The 15,340-nt window shown below is 38.5% G+C and overlaps 1 long non-coding RNA gene across 1 annotated transcript in view; it reads right to left on the reverse strand.

The window, feature by feature from the left end:
* LOC113964239 overlaps window positions 1–13,416 on the reverse strand; it is a 31,058-nt gene extending 17,642 nt beyond the window's left edge. Inside the window, exons 1-2 of the long non-coding RNA XR_003533120.1 lie at window positions 13,230–13,416; window positions 13,030–13,137 (exon numbers count right to left, since the gene is read on the reverse strand). This is a non-coding gene — a long non-coding RNA (uncharacterized LOC113964239). The remainder of the gene's footprint in view (window positions 1–13,029; window positions 13,138–13,229) is intronic.
* Window positions 13,417–15,340: the final 1,924 nt, after the last annotated feature.

A 15,340-nucleotide genomic window follows, 5' to 3' on the forward strand; every position in this document is an offset into this window, starting at 1 on the left:
ACTTCCACATCCAGAGAGGATCAGGACCTTAATTTAATTAATTAAGGTTTTTCATTTCTTAGTTAAATATGAAACATGCGACTGTGGCAGCTCTGTGTTTCCTGCAAGTGGCAGATATTTCTTAGATAATTAAGTTTACTCTCTTATGTTATTTTTTATTTTTTCTCTGCAAGTTGTATGTTGCAGACATTCCTTGCTTGTATCTTTTTAATTCTGTACAATTAGTTTTAGAAATTAAATTTTTTAAGTAGAAGTATGCAACTCCTGTTTTAAGAAATGAGAAATTGAGTATGTAATTAGAATATAATGTCATATGTTCAGTAACAAAATAGTGTCATTTTCTTGCTCAGCATTACAAGTGCTTAGATAGATGATAGATAGATGGATGGATAGATAAATGGATGGATAGATAGACACTGCATGGCATTAGCATTTTGAGGTGCTAAAACAGAAATGGTGTTCTTGTAGATGTTGTTGAAAATGCATATTTTAAAATGTCCACTATGTTTACCATATAATCAAAACAATCCTGTTCATTAAATGCCATCTGTCTCTTGTTAAATTACACTTGAACTATACCTGCAACCCGTTTCAAAAGAACATTAAAAATTGGGAAAGGGTACAACAGGCTACTTCTGGTATTTTAAGCCCTGATCTTCATTAGACGTTACTTTGCTGCTTCGCTGTAGCTAATTAACTTGTATATTGAAAACCCTTTGGAATTATTTGATACAGGGAGAATTGGGAATACATTGTGCAGGGATTAGCACATTTATATTGCTGTAGCTCTGTCCCTGCTGTTTGGGTGATGGGGAAGGTAACCATTTACAAATTTAGCTGTATTGGGATCATTTTCAGGTGGTATAAATTCTACTGATAGCAATTTGAACAAAATCTGCTTTTCTTCAGTTACAGATGTACAGATAGATAATTTGCTGCTGCACATTCTAGTGCCAGAGTCTGCCCTGAAAGAATAGTCTTGAGAAGCTTTATTTGTTATAGATTTTTTGTGATTTTAGGGGGGGTAGGGGGTGTGCAGAAATAAAGAGGTTTCCAAATTCTGACTTTGAAGAGTTGAATTTTGAAACAAGATATTGTAACTTCTTTGATAATCAAAATGAAATTTTAAATACATCTATGTTTTGCCCTCTGTTCCCCTCAAGATTTTGAAATTCCTTGTTTCAGGCTTACAGTTAAGAATTCAAAAAACGAGGTGAGTGTGCTGTACAAATTTTTCCTTTTATGTACTTTATACAACACACTACTATTTATAAGTCTGTAAAATATTTTATGTGTGCTAATTAATTAACTTTTCATAGAAAGCTTAGCTTTCTGTGGAAAACTGGCTCTCAAAACATTTTTTCCAGTTTTAGGAGTAAAAAATGAAAATTGACTGTAATACAGAACACAGGTATGAACTTCTATATGCTGAATTCAAGCCAAGGAACATGGCTCAGTCATTTACAAGAAAAGTCATAAGTGACATGCTTCAGCATCAGTTGTACATCTGTGGAGTAGTATGAACTTGAACCAGGAAGGAATGACATCTTTTGTCATGTCAATAAATGCTTCTTTTTAAGTACCTGAATTATATTATAATGCATTTAAGGTTATTCTTAAAAATAAAAAGGCATTACTGTTGCAGACTTTAACCTAAGCTGGCAGTATTAATTTTGGGGGAGTTGCTGTGATATGTCATTTCTTTACACCTTGGAAGAGAAATGGAGCCACAAGACCTGTTTTGTATAAGCTACAAAACAGTTTTTGAAGAAAACTGACTTTTTGTCATTGCCAGCCAGGGAGAGAAGAGACCTGATAGTCTAGCCTCTGAAGGCAATTTCTCCTTGCCAGTTCTGATCCGCAAATCAACACACCCTATGAGAGGTAAATTCTGAACTGGAGGTGTTTACTGTGGGCTTTTTGTATTTGGTTTGTACAAAGATGAAATCAGATTCCATAATTTGTAAGGCCGCTGAGTTCACTACGTGCTGAATGTGAGATAGGCAGCAAGTAAAGGAGAATATGCAATAGTAATCTTTATTGCAGTAATGTGGTCTGAATTTAATATTCTGTATCCATTCATGTGAACCTTGTAATTTTCTGTTACAGACCAGATTTGTTCTTTCTTTATGGTTGCAGTACACTGGGGTAGAGGTACTTTTATTTCACTTTGATATAGCATGGTGAGCCATTTTTGAAACAATATGTTCAGTCAGTCTTTTATTTACTATTTCCTTTTGTGCTTAACAGATTGCCCATTCAAAATGGAAGAGCATGAGCACTGTTGCCTCATCGGTCACCTTGCTGTGAAGTTGTAATGTAGCAAATGGCTAATGTATGCATACATGTGGGGACTGTTTTAACCCACATTTCACACTGCCATAATCGATTCATTGGTTTTGAAGAACAAAACAAAAACAACAGCCCTTGTCCAGCTGCAGCAGGCAAGAGTTAGAACATATGCTGGTGTGAAAGAGGGAGTAGGGCAGGAGACCCCTGCCGAAAACATCAGAACAAAGGGGGAGCAATCGCCTTGGCAAGGCATGGGATGACTTAAATACCCTATTGTATGAAATATGAATGGGTTGGCATTGTGAATTGCGGTGTGGGGGGCTCCTCCGTGTCACCGATTAGCCACACGATTACCCAGATTACACGGGGAAATGGCTAAGGTAAATAAGGCCAGCCTTCTGTTACCTCCTCCCCGGGGCCAGGAGCAGGCTGGCCCAACCTCTTCCCTGCTACTGGGAGCTGGAAGAGAAGGGGGTGGAGGAGAAGGGGAGTGTAGTCATAAGTCCTGTGGTTAACAAAAATAAGGATTTCAAGGGCAACAGTGTTAAAAGCTCTTTCTGCTCAAGCGATATATGGACATTGTTCCCTGTTACCACACAATGCGCAAGTAAATTGCTTGGTCAAAAGGAGATCTTGTATCCTCTCCTTTGTCTCTTTGTCCTCCCAGGATAAGGGACAGCCACTGGGTGATGCTCACAAAAAGTGTGGTAGGTGCAATCTGTGTCCTGCAATCTTCTCTCCCTTCCATAATCTTGTGCACAGATTAGTTCTCCCCTCCCTCCCCACCATGCAGCTCTTATGGCCATAGGGTAACACTGAAAACTGTGTTCATCCACCCCAGGGCAGCTCAAAGAGAGATTATTTTCCTGTATTGGAGTTGTAAGGCACACATAATCAACTGTGATCCAAAATAAAATCATGTCTATATTATGGAAATTCAATCTTAAATGAAGTCACATCAGAAATGCTCTGCAATGCTGCGTACATATTCACAGTATGAACTGTATAGTGTGAAATCTGTATATGTTATACATGTAGGCTTAAGCTGTGTCAAAAGTTATGACATTTTTGTCTTGAAGAAGCTGTATCTTATTCTAGCTTTTCAGTTGAAAAGGCTTCTAATGTTTGTATGTTTTGTAGCATCTTTTACAGCAGTGATCTCTAGCTCTTTTCTAGAATCATAGAATCATTGAAGTTGGAAGAGATTATTAAATCCAACTGTCAATCTAGCACCGCTGTGTTCACTACTAAACCATATATCCAAGGGCCACATCCACACGTCTTTTGAATTCTACCAAGAATAGTGATACCACCACTTCCCTGGGCAGCCTGTTTCACTGCTTGACCACACTATCAGTGAAAAAAATTTTTCCTAATATCCAGTCTCAACCTCCCCTGGTGCAAATTGAGGCCATTTCCTCTCATCCTGTCACTTTTACTTGAGAGAAGAGACAGACCACCACTTAGCTACAACCTCCTTTTTGTTAGCTGTAGAGAGCAGCAAGGTTCCCCGTGAGAGTTGTAAAGCAACAAGGTAACACCCCTATCCTGCAGAGAGTTTAACTGAAGGTGCTGTGTGATGTCCCACCTCATTGCAAAGGTACTGTCGGTGCATAAATGAAGACACAGCATCCTCGCAGGGAGGAGTCTTTACACCAGGAGCTCTTTGATGCAAATGATGTTCTCAGCTGCAAGGCACTCAAAACCAGCTGGGCTCCCAAAGGAGACCAGCTCCCTGGGTGTTTTTAGGGAGATTTTGGTGTCTATAAGTTGCAGTTGCTTAGAAAGTATTTAATTGGGTTACACTGAGACCTGGTTTTCCTTAGAATGGAAAAGAATCAGTTTGAGGCAATAACTGGGAACGTTGTTTAAAATGAAGGGAAAGGGGTGGTTTGACTTTTCTGATTTTCTTTCTTTTTATTTTCAGGTGACCTACTAACAAAATTCAGCACAAGTTTATGAATAGTTTGGCTTGTCCCAAATTTGCATTCTTCCCTAAATAAAATATTCAGCTGGAAATTTTTGCCAAAGACTAACCTGGACTACTACATTGAGGTTATGAGTTAATGACAAAACAGATTAAGAAACAAGCTAGCGACTGAGAATGGTAACTCATTAGTATTTAGTGGATTTTTATTCATAAATATTCAAATAGTGCTCTGGTATGAAAATATTCACAAGTTTTAATAGATCACAGAGAAAAAAGTGTAACTTTCACTTTTGCTTTGATTCACAGCTGGAAGTAAAAAACCTACTCCGTACCCTGCCACACTCCTACAGAGAGCAAACAATTGAAGTGGGAAGAAAAACACCAAACCTCAAGTGAAAAAACACTCAGCAGAACTTTAAACAACAACAAAAAAATAAAAAGTGAAGACACATTGCTTTTAGCAGTTCGTATTTTAAATCTTCACATTTCTAAATGGTGGAGAAATCCCCCAAAATATAATCTCACAAAATTTATTCTCTGATCATCAAATGGAGTGCTTGTAGTTTGCCTAAGGTTTCAGGGAAAGTGAGCTCCTTGCCCTTTCTGTGCTGCAAGGACTGATATCAGCATTCTAACCAACTTGGCTAATTGCATTATTTTATGTAATCTAAACATCTTCTTTTTCACTTCATGCCATAATCTACCGGGCATTGCAACTTTGTCTAGTTATATGGTAATTGTGTTTCACCCAGGATTGGATTCCTGCTCATGCTGAAGGAGTATCTGGGTTTGTACCTGTGTATGTCCTTTGTACAGAAGGTGCAACCTCTCGGATAAGTTGTGCTTTTCTAATGCTATACATCCTTACGTTTTGGATGTGAAAAGACATCGTGAATGTACTGAGCTTTATTGATGGTTTTCTGGTCAAATGAAACGTGCCTGATTTACAGCTATTCTTTATTTGAAGACAATTTTTTTTTCTACATAGCTGTCTCTATTTGCAATCTGTGGCTGTCTAGAGCTTTTGGTATGGGCACTTCTTGTTACTTTTATCAAACTCAATCAGAATAATTCAATGGGATTCAATGGTTGGTAAAAGCTCTATGTTGTCCAAATATGGAGCAGTTTGTCATTGCATACTCAATTTTCCATTTGTTTTTTTAATATTATGAAATTTTGCATGCACTTTTGGTGTGACATATAATTCCACCAGTTATCAAAACAGTTGTAATGTTATTGGAAATAAAAGCTCAGTTCTGATCTGTCTTTTACCTTCAAATCCCATTCCCTACAGTATTGTTTTGAGTGTTTCCATGCTTGTGTGCTCAGAAGTGCCTGGTGAGCCACCTGTATGTAGGTAGCACACCAAATAAAAGGAGAGAAACTTCCTAAGCAGGTTTCTTTCTACTGACCTGTTTGCTGTGTAGGAGATGCAGAGGTTATCGATTGACCAGCGAGAAGGAAGGGTGAATTGATCTGATAGTGAAATAATGCATTTTTTTGCTGAGAGGAGGATTTTTCTAATGGAGAAAGAACAAATTGACTTATTGGTTAATTGAAGGACAGAATTGACTGGGAGAGGCAGTGAGAATTTGATGAATGTCAGCTGTAGGAAAGAAGGGTTCTTCAAATATATGCACAAAAATTTATTTATTTCCTCATTTGTCTGCCTCTTACTTCATATGTAATCGAGATGAGTGGCTTTGCCTTGACTCTTTTTGGCTTTCTGTTCATTCCTCAGACTTCTGCAAGATGGGTAGGCCTGGCTTTGTCTGAAACTTTTTCTCCTTTTAAATATGACTGGAAATGTTCCTGCATTGAAGTCCGCAAAAATTTGTTGCTGCTGTTTTTTCCTAAAGCTGTTCCTACTGTTTCGGTTTATTAAGTTTGCCGGTGCATGTTATTTGTCATAGCTGCAATTGCCTAATCCAGGTCTAGGTTTTAAGGCATGCTAGGCACCTAACTCCCACATGAATTAATAATTTTTTCCTTTAAATAATCTTCCAGATTTCACTAGGTAACTCTCTGTATTGGTAGGACCAGAACTGCTTCCATAAGTGCAGTCATTGCTCCTTAACCCTTTGGAGAAGGGACATTGACTTGTTCTGTCAAGCTGGTGCAACAGTGGTTGCACTACTGCCCTCTGCAGTGAGGCCTTCTAAGTGGTACAGTAATAAAAAAAAGTATTAAAATAGTAAAAGTGATACCAACAACACTCCGTAGTAATAAATAGGTACATACTGGTGCCATATAAATATTAATTACTCAAATGTTTAATTTAATTCTAATTAACTTAGAATTAATTTCCTAATTTCTGTCTGGATGAGGTTGCCATAATCTTCATATGGTGCCTTTAGGAGACCAGAAGTGTTTTCATTCCCATTTTATATGAATGGTGTAGAAGGCATCCAAAACTGTCTTCTGAGGACTCTTAGAGTGTCCTCAAGGAAGTTTCTGTTCTCTCCTTGAGAAGACTGTGTGTTTAATAGTGTTAGGGAAGGAGCCTATTCAGGAAGTTTTCTGTGTTGTGGGGTGGCAAATGGCAGAGTCCCCAGGGATCAATGTGGTTATGGGAGCTCAGTGTTGTAATGTTATAATAATTTCCCTCTTGCAATGGCATTACCTTGGGACTGTGGGGAAACCGAATGCTATGGACTGATTTCACTTGTGAAGAAACTGTGTCTGTCCTACTTCCCTTCGTACCCTTCCAGACTGCTCAGATGTGCCATGGCCTTATTTTGTCATCATAAGGTAAGATTCAAATGCATTTATGACAGGGATACTGCAGGAGTGAGCTCTGTGAAGAAATAATAGTAGAGTATTTAGGCTCCCAAGAGGAGGAGGTAGGACCTAACATTAGCAAATAATAAGCTTATTCCATAAACTACACAAAAAAAGAAAAAATAAATTCCCCAGGCATCAGAAAGGGAAGAAACAAGGAAAAAAAATCTTCAAATAATTTACACATAATAAAGAATTCTTGTGTATGTTTGGCATGTATTGCATTATTTTGAAATGCATTTAGTATTTTAAAAATATAGGAACAGCTTTGCTTGAAGTCACTCATCCCAGACAATCACACTTACATATGCATGCTTTTGAAGCAACACCAGAAATAGGTGAGTGGAAGAAGGGTATTTGGGGAGGTTCATGAAGCTGGAAAAGATTTTTAAATTTAAATTCTTATTGGGAAACTTATAAACACACCAGAGCCAAACATATATTTCCGTGTGAATAATTTATATGATAATACTTCTAATAATAGCAGGCTGCTCCAGTTCTACAGTACAACTAGCACAGTTTGACTGACAGAGGAAGAGGTGTCACCATCATATGATAGCCCTTTCTTTGTCTTGCATCAGCTGGGATATCACCTTGAACTAAGCCAATCCATCATCCTGCTAAAGAAAAGATAACTGGGTTTCTCCATAAAAGCAAAAGATTTGACTGAAGGATGTTTTTCTCCATTTTCCTCCCTAATAACTTAACAAGTTTTCCCTTGTAAAAAGTGGAACCTTAGAAAGTTTCCTGCAAAATCAAAAGCTTGCCCACAGATTGACTGTTAAATGTTCAATATACGTTTGTCAGGGATGCTCTAAGTGGTACTGAAGTTGACAGAATACAAGGAGGAGCTGACAGCTTCACTCCAGTTACAGCTGATTAAAGGCTGCAGGGGCCTGGGGGCCTCATCTTGAAGAGGACCTCTGCAAATTCACCAAAGCACTTCCAGTCTGCACATTTTGCATCAGCTGGCTCAGAGTACTCTAGGTATTGCGCTTGGTAATTGACTTCTGCCTCCAATTTTAGAGTGATTAACAACAGATACAGACAAGGAGTTAAAAACAGAAATGGGAATTATCTTACATTATGTACATACATTACAATATGTATGACAAATGGCAGTGTAAAATACAAGCATTGCATATTTGTGTACTTTTAGAGCCATTTGTGACTCTAAAGCATGGCTCAAATCTTGAAGTTGAGTCTTCTCAAAGCCTTCTCCCCATTCCCATACCCATTGCGTATATTGAGCTCTTGTAGGCTGAGCGTGCTGGCTGCTCGGTTTGGGAGCTCTCCCTGAGGCCCAGTAGCCAAGGTGTTCAAGTATATCTAGAGATCCAGCATGACCTAACCAGAATCATTTAAAAAACAATAAAAATCTCAGTATTGAAGAGTGCTTGTCACTGTCTGGAAATATATCTTTCCTAAGTGTTCTCCTTTATAATTTCCAACTCCTAGCAAATATGCAGTGCTTGTATATGCTGTATATACCTTGCACCTTAGCCTATGCTGAGTGAACATCTGATTGGGGAAATTTTTTCCTCTCTGTTCTTTCCCAGTCAATTTTATATGGTGTTGTTTTGTTTTTTTTTTTTCCCAATCCTTCACTAATGCAAAGAGAACATCCCAAACAATATCCCCTTCCAAATATAGATAATGAAATACCACTTTAAAAAAAAAAATATTTTAATAAAATAGTTATTTTTCCCCTGCATTATTTCTATCAAGAGCTTTCTGTTAAGCACATTTACCCCTTCTCCCCTAAACTTAAATTTCAGTCTTGTTTTATTTGCACCAGAGGCTAGATTCTCAAAACTACTGATTAAAAAAATCCATACAATCTTTAGAACACTTTGGCAAGGTACTTTTTAAAACACTTGGTAATCAAACATAACTTGTGGTTTAATAATCAGAACTGCAGGCGCAAAATATAGTAAGTCAAGTAACAGACATTTGTTAGCATTTTTTAGGTTAATCCATTAATATATTTTTAGAATTGCTAAATATTTAAAACTCCAGACTGAGAGCTATTCTTAGGGTGATTTCTTCCCTAAAGTTGAGCTCAAGTAATGCTTTTGATCTCCATTTCCATTCACCTACTGGAAATTAATTTTTCCATAGTGAATATATATTGAGATGAAGACCCAGAAGATATGCCTCCAAATAAAAGGAATTAAGAAAATATATTTATCCTGATCCCTTAGTTGTTTATAATAATTTAGACGAATGGTTGAACAGTGTACCGGTATATCAACAGAACCTTTTCATAGTCTGAGTCCTCTTGTGCTGATTTTTAAAAGGCAGCCTGTAAGTCCTGAGGGCTTTTAAACTGCAGAACTCAAGAAATTTGCTAATTTCCTCCTACTGAGGAAAAAGAATCCCATATAGGCATATTTCTATATGTATGTATGTATGTATCTCTATGTATGTATCTGCATGAATTTTTTATATGCACACATGCACTTATTATTTAAGTATATATACACATATATATAACATATCATGTGTATATAAAATATATACCATGAGTGCAGACATGTTACACATATGTGCACTTTCTTTGCCTCCTTTTCTCACAGTCTTCTTTGAAACTGTCTTTATTTGTTTTACATTACTTTTTGGCTCAATTCAAGCTCTGCTGGACCCACTAAATTCTGCCTCACTGGAATATTTTATTTAAAAAAAAACCCAAAACAAAACAAAAATAAGAGATATAAATTAGAAGCCACACATTAAAAATGTGCCCACTCCTGAGGGGGTTTGACTAATGTTTTGACTAGGATTTGGACTGCCAAAAAAAGAGGATGAAGTGAATGCAAGAGAGACTGGAAAAGAGAGAGCTTTGGAGAGCAAATGTGCTCTGCAGAAGTAGTTCAGTTTGCATAATTTACTTTAAATATGGATCCTCTCTGGTGTGTGAGCACTCCCTCCCTCACCACCCCCACCCCCCTCTTTTCTTTTAAAAATAGGAATTTCTGTGCTGCTTGTGTTCCAATATTCCAGTTCAAAGAGCGTGCCTGACAGTAGCTCAGCACCTGTGTACTTGACTGCTTACTGTTGAGGAGCCTTGCTTGCCGGTAATCTAGATTTATGGTAAGTCTACCCTTTCCCTTCATCTACAAGGTCCAGGGACACTCGGGTAGCCAATCTGCCCTTAAATATGTCTCTGAGGAAATGGTGCTAATTAGTATTGGAATTTACAGCCTTCCATTTTATTGACTTGTCCTACTTTCTTCGATAATTAACTAATGAGTAAAGTAATGAGCTATGTTAGTCAGTCATGATGTTCAATTAAACAGCAAATCAATTATTGAAAATAGTTTCGGACAGCTCTTGTGTCGTCATGGTGAGTGTGTGTGCATGTGCGTGTGGGTATGTGTGTCCACATGTGTTTTAAATGCGTGCCCTAGATGTGGCAGCATCCCTCCCTGGAGGATACCTGGCTGCAGGAGGGCTGTGTGGTCACAGCCAAACCAGACCAGTGATGCCTCTTGCTTGCCTTTTCCACCCCCCATTCAACCTTGCTACATAGCGCCCTGATGCCGCACCTTATCTGCAGGGGTCCCCAAGGCCTGAGAAAGACAAGATTGCTGTAACGTAGGCAGCGGTTTTCCTGATGGGGAGATCAGCAGAGGGATGCTATGAAGCAGTGTGTCTGTTCACTGATGTGACCCCTCTGCCTCTTTCTTGGCACATGCAATCTTTCCCACTGGTGGGCAGAGTCACCTGTCCCACAGCTCAGCATTACAGCAGCAGGAACTAATACACCATTATTAGTCCCCAAAGCCTTAACCTCTCTTCTGGCCACAGCAATATGCAGGAACAACAGAGAGGGTGGCAGGGAGTTAAGGATTTTTCCCCTGAGGGCTTTGCATACCAGTCTGAGCAGCAATTGTCCATGGGAAGAGGCTTCTAGGACCATCGTGTCACAAGTACCTTGCACTAAACCTGAGGGAGCACTTCAAACACACTCCTGTGTGGCCACTGGCAGGTCAGGTCACAATTTGCTGGGGCAAGGCAGTGACACTGGCACCTGGACTCTATACAGTGCAGACAGCTTCATTTGGCAAGGGCTGGGCAAAGATCTTTTTCGGCAGGATGAAAAACAGACGTTCATTATCTCACTAATGTTTTGAGTAGAGTTTTGCCTAGGAAATGTAAAGGGCAGTTCCAGCAAAGAAAGGTGTAGCTGACATCATCATTCATTAACTTGATAGCTTTCTAGGTTTAATTATTCTTTCATTTGACCTTTTTACCCTTCCTGTTTCCTTCACGTCTTTTGCCTTCCATTTTCTGCTTCAGAAGGTGGTAGCACACCTGTACCTGCCGCCCACGACTCTGCAGGCTTTCACACTCACCCTCCTGGTGACATCCAGATTGTTGCTTTTGCTGTTAGTCTTAGTTCTGTTTTTGGTGTTAGAGTGTATTGCAGCAGCATTCCCACATCCAGGAAGCCTGCCTGTCCTGAAACTTCAGAAGTTTGGGAACAATTTTTACTGTCCTACACTCTACTCATACAAATAAGTATTGACTTGCCTTGTCAAAAGACCACTTCACTATGGGCAGCAACAGTTTTCAGAGAAGACAGTAATTTCACATTAAGCAAAAAAAAAAAAAAGTTAATTTTATTAAGTGGAAAATTGGGTTTGGGATTAAAATTTTAACCTAATATTGTCAGTTATGCTACCAGAAATAACACTCTTGCATGGTTCCATTTGAATAGCAAAGTGGCACAAATAATGGCATGCCATGCTCTTAGGCTCTGTAGTCATACAAATATTATTCGTTATTAGTAATAGTCATCTTATGATGTTTTTTTTCTAAAGGTAGCAAGCATGCAGAAAGCTCCCCCCTGCCTTCCAAATTCAGAAGGAAAAGGAGGCCAGTGAGCGAGCTGCATAAATACAGAGAGAGGAGACTAAATGCATCGGCCTTAGCCATCCAATTGAATCATGATTCATTAGAGAAACAACAAGCCAAAAGAAATCAAAGACAGTTCAAAAAAGGCAACACAAAGTTTTCATTTCCAAACAGTTTTAATTCGCTGTTTGTGCTCTTTACTGAGAATATGCAAGGAGCACAAACATTCCCATATGATTTAAATTACAATTTACACATGAATTACATTAGAAATATGAGCTACACTAAAGAGATAATTAGTGCTGTCCTGGGTTAAGTGAGCACAAACAAAATTAAATAAGAACAATTTCAAAGCCAAGTTTTGCTTTGCCTTTTCAACTAAGCTGGTTTAATCAGTGATAATGACTGAAATAAATCCACTACATATAAAACAATGCACAACATATCATACTGTGTGAAATGTCGTTACTACGTCCCATGCCTTGGTAAATCACGCAGTCAAAAAGGAGTACAATATCACCAATATGATGCTACACAAAATTTGCCACCTCTGGGTGCCTAGCACTGGAGCTGGTGGTCCCTGAGGCTTACCAGGAAGCAGGACCCGTAGCAGGCCAGTGTTATTGCGCTGCTCCAGAGAGAGTAATGGGGGGGGGGCTGTGACAGTGTGTGCCGGGGATTTTTTTTTTTAATATGACATACAAATAAGAAAGAACTGCCACAGAAAAAAAAATGCCAGTGTTAGCAGAGAGCAATGAGAGGAAGGGAAGCTGGAGAATTGGGGAGGGGGTAAGACGGGGGGACGAGGGTAGAAGGGGAGGAAGTGAGAAGGATAAAAAATACTAAGCAGAAGCAAACTACCTGTGCATTAGTGCCTCAGCCCCTAAATAGAACTATGGTTTATGACTACTTTGCCTAATGAGCTAAACTCTGGTGACCATAAAACTGAAATATAATTATGACATTAAAGATGCCTATATTTGAACTTAATTATTAATTAATTTAATGAGAGAATAGGAGGTTGTAAAATTGCTAATTAAACGGCTCTGTAAAACTGCAGACGGCAGAGGATTTACCAAATGATGAATCCCACAACAGTATTTGGGCTATATCAATATTCTATTAATATACAGTATGCCAGAGGTACTGGCTAGTACGCTACTCACAGTTAAGCCGATGTGACAGGCATATAGAGTGAAAGAAAATGAAGGACATAAAATTCCAGATGACAGCAACCTTGAAGACGATCTCTGCCCCCACCTCTGTGGCAGTTTCTGAAATCAGTTAAATAAACTCAGAAATGCAGGATAAAAATCAATCTTACCATTGCAAATGTGAATAAATTGGCTTGAAGCAAACGACCCACCTATGGTCTTAGGCACCGTGTTGTGTCGCTCTCTGCTTGTGTGCGGGAATGGTCAGAACAATTCTGGACTTCAATGCAACAGAATGGGAGGGATGCAGCATGAGTGTGTGTGTGCGTGCGCGCACGTGTGTGTTAATGTGCTCGTATGTGAAAAAGAAGCTGAGCAAGAGCAAAAAATAACTGTCCCTGTGTGATTAGTGAAATTAAACTCAAGTGAACCTTCAGGGGCTGAATTCAAGCCTACAGGGGACAATTTTAGAGATTCCCACACTGCACTATCAGCATGCAAGGAATTCACTGCAATATTTGAGTGGCAATGCCATTTGGATGACATTCATTTAAAGATATAGAGGAGGGGTGCAGGAAAATGTTTTCTCTTAGCACTGAACGTAATTCAAGGAACATCAAAAGAAAATGCACTGGGGTACCTCTCCTGCATATCTCTAAAAGTCAGCCATGACTAATTACTGGAACAAAAGCAAAAGAAAAAAATTCAAATATCCCTTTTGTAGGAAACGATGAAACACCTCTGGGCAGTGTAACACAAAACATGAACAACACTAGGGTGAATTTATTATTTTAGTATTTGCATGAATCCTTAGAACTGTTACTTTTAATACCTGCCATGTGGCATAGCTTTTCCTTTATATAATTTGTCTTATAAATGCCCTGTTGACAGCCATAAGAAGGAATTTAGCAAACAACATCAAGAAAATCACTGGAAGGGGACTTGCCTTCCACCCTAAGGGAAATAATATAGGCATTACAGTAACATCTCCCATTTTTGAAAAATAGATGGAGGATCTTGAGACCAAGGACAGGAGTTGTATTTCCATGTCCTTTGTGAGTTCTGAAGAAATTGCATAAACTTTCAGTGTCTCAGTTTCTCTTTCTAAGCTAGGCATAACAACAGTTTTATGCCATTTATCATTCATTTTTCAGAACAGTAAATGGAAGCTTACAAGTAATTTCTGAGCAAGTGATCTCTAGAATTCTAGAAGTTGCTTTTTATTGACTGGTTTGGACAAGACTTTAGAAAGTGTCACTTCTTCCTTTTGTGGATTTGGGTTTTTTTGTTTTGTTTTTGCTGGTTGGTTGGTTGGTTGGTTTGGGGTTTTTTTGTTTGGTTTGTTTTTTTGTTTGTTTGGGGTTTTTGTTTGTTTGTTTGTTTTATATCCATTTTTGCATATATGAATGAGATAATTTAAAGGACCTATGTTCTCCTATGTGATGGTCTTGTTTACTTTGTCTCAAATACTAATACAGTTTTCTATCTCTTGATGCTCAGAAACTTCACAGTGGGTTTTGTACGAAGATCTGCAGCTAAAAGAGCTGCTGCTTTAAAAAATCTTGATCCTAGTTTAGAAAACTACTCTAACTGGTTTCTATCTTCTGTTTAATTAATAAATATGAAAGCTTCTATGCATTTATTATTGTTGTATCATGCCCTGCAGTTTTATAGATCCAATTTCTCAAAAAAATGACTTCATGTACCAGAAATAAAACCAGACAGACTTCTTCCATGGTATGACTAGTTATCAAACCTGCCCCTTGATTGGAGGCTTTTGTAAGATCCGAACTGTGTTCTCACGCAGGTTTCAAGCCCAGCAAGGAAATGAGTTAAAAGTTGCAAGTGGTAGGTTTTTAGTAAAAAGGAAGTTCCAAATAGCTCATCATCACCACAGTGCAGGGTACATATTTAGAGCATCAAAGAAATTTCTCTTTATCTCCCCCAGAACTAGCATATGGTAAACTTTATTACAAGTAAGTCTCACTCTTTGCTCAAGAAATTTAACCTCCAACAAAGTGGGTGGCTTGAAACAGAAGAAAAATAAGAGTATGAAATCTAGGAATGTCTTTATTTCCAAGTTCCCTTGATGCAGCCATTGCAGTTGCTCCCTATGAGAAAAAAAATGTTTGAGAAAGGGTAAATATTGATTAGAGTTGTTGTCCAGCCAAAAACCTGTTGTTTGTTTTCTGTGATACTTACTGCCATCCACTTATGAGGAGATCCTGGACAGGGATAGGCAGGGACATCCTCATTGCAAGGAGCTTGAAAGTTCCAGCCAACAGCTCTGAACCTGAAGCTCATGGTCATCTTTGTAAGACTG

Source organism: Neopelma chrysocephalum, unplaced genomic scaffold, assembly GCF_003984885.1.
Source record: "Neopelma chrysocephalum unplaced genomic scaffold, ASM398488v2 Primary Assembly neopelma1_26b, whole genome shotgun sequence".
Taxonomy (NCBI): domain Eukaryota; kingdom Metazoa; phylum Chordata; class Aves; order Passeriformes; family Pipridae; genus Neopelma; species Neopelma chrysocephalum.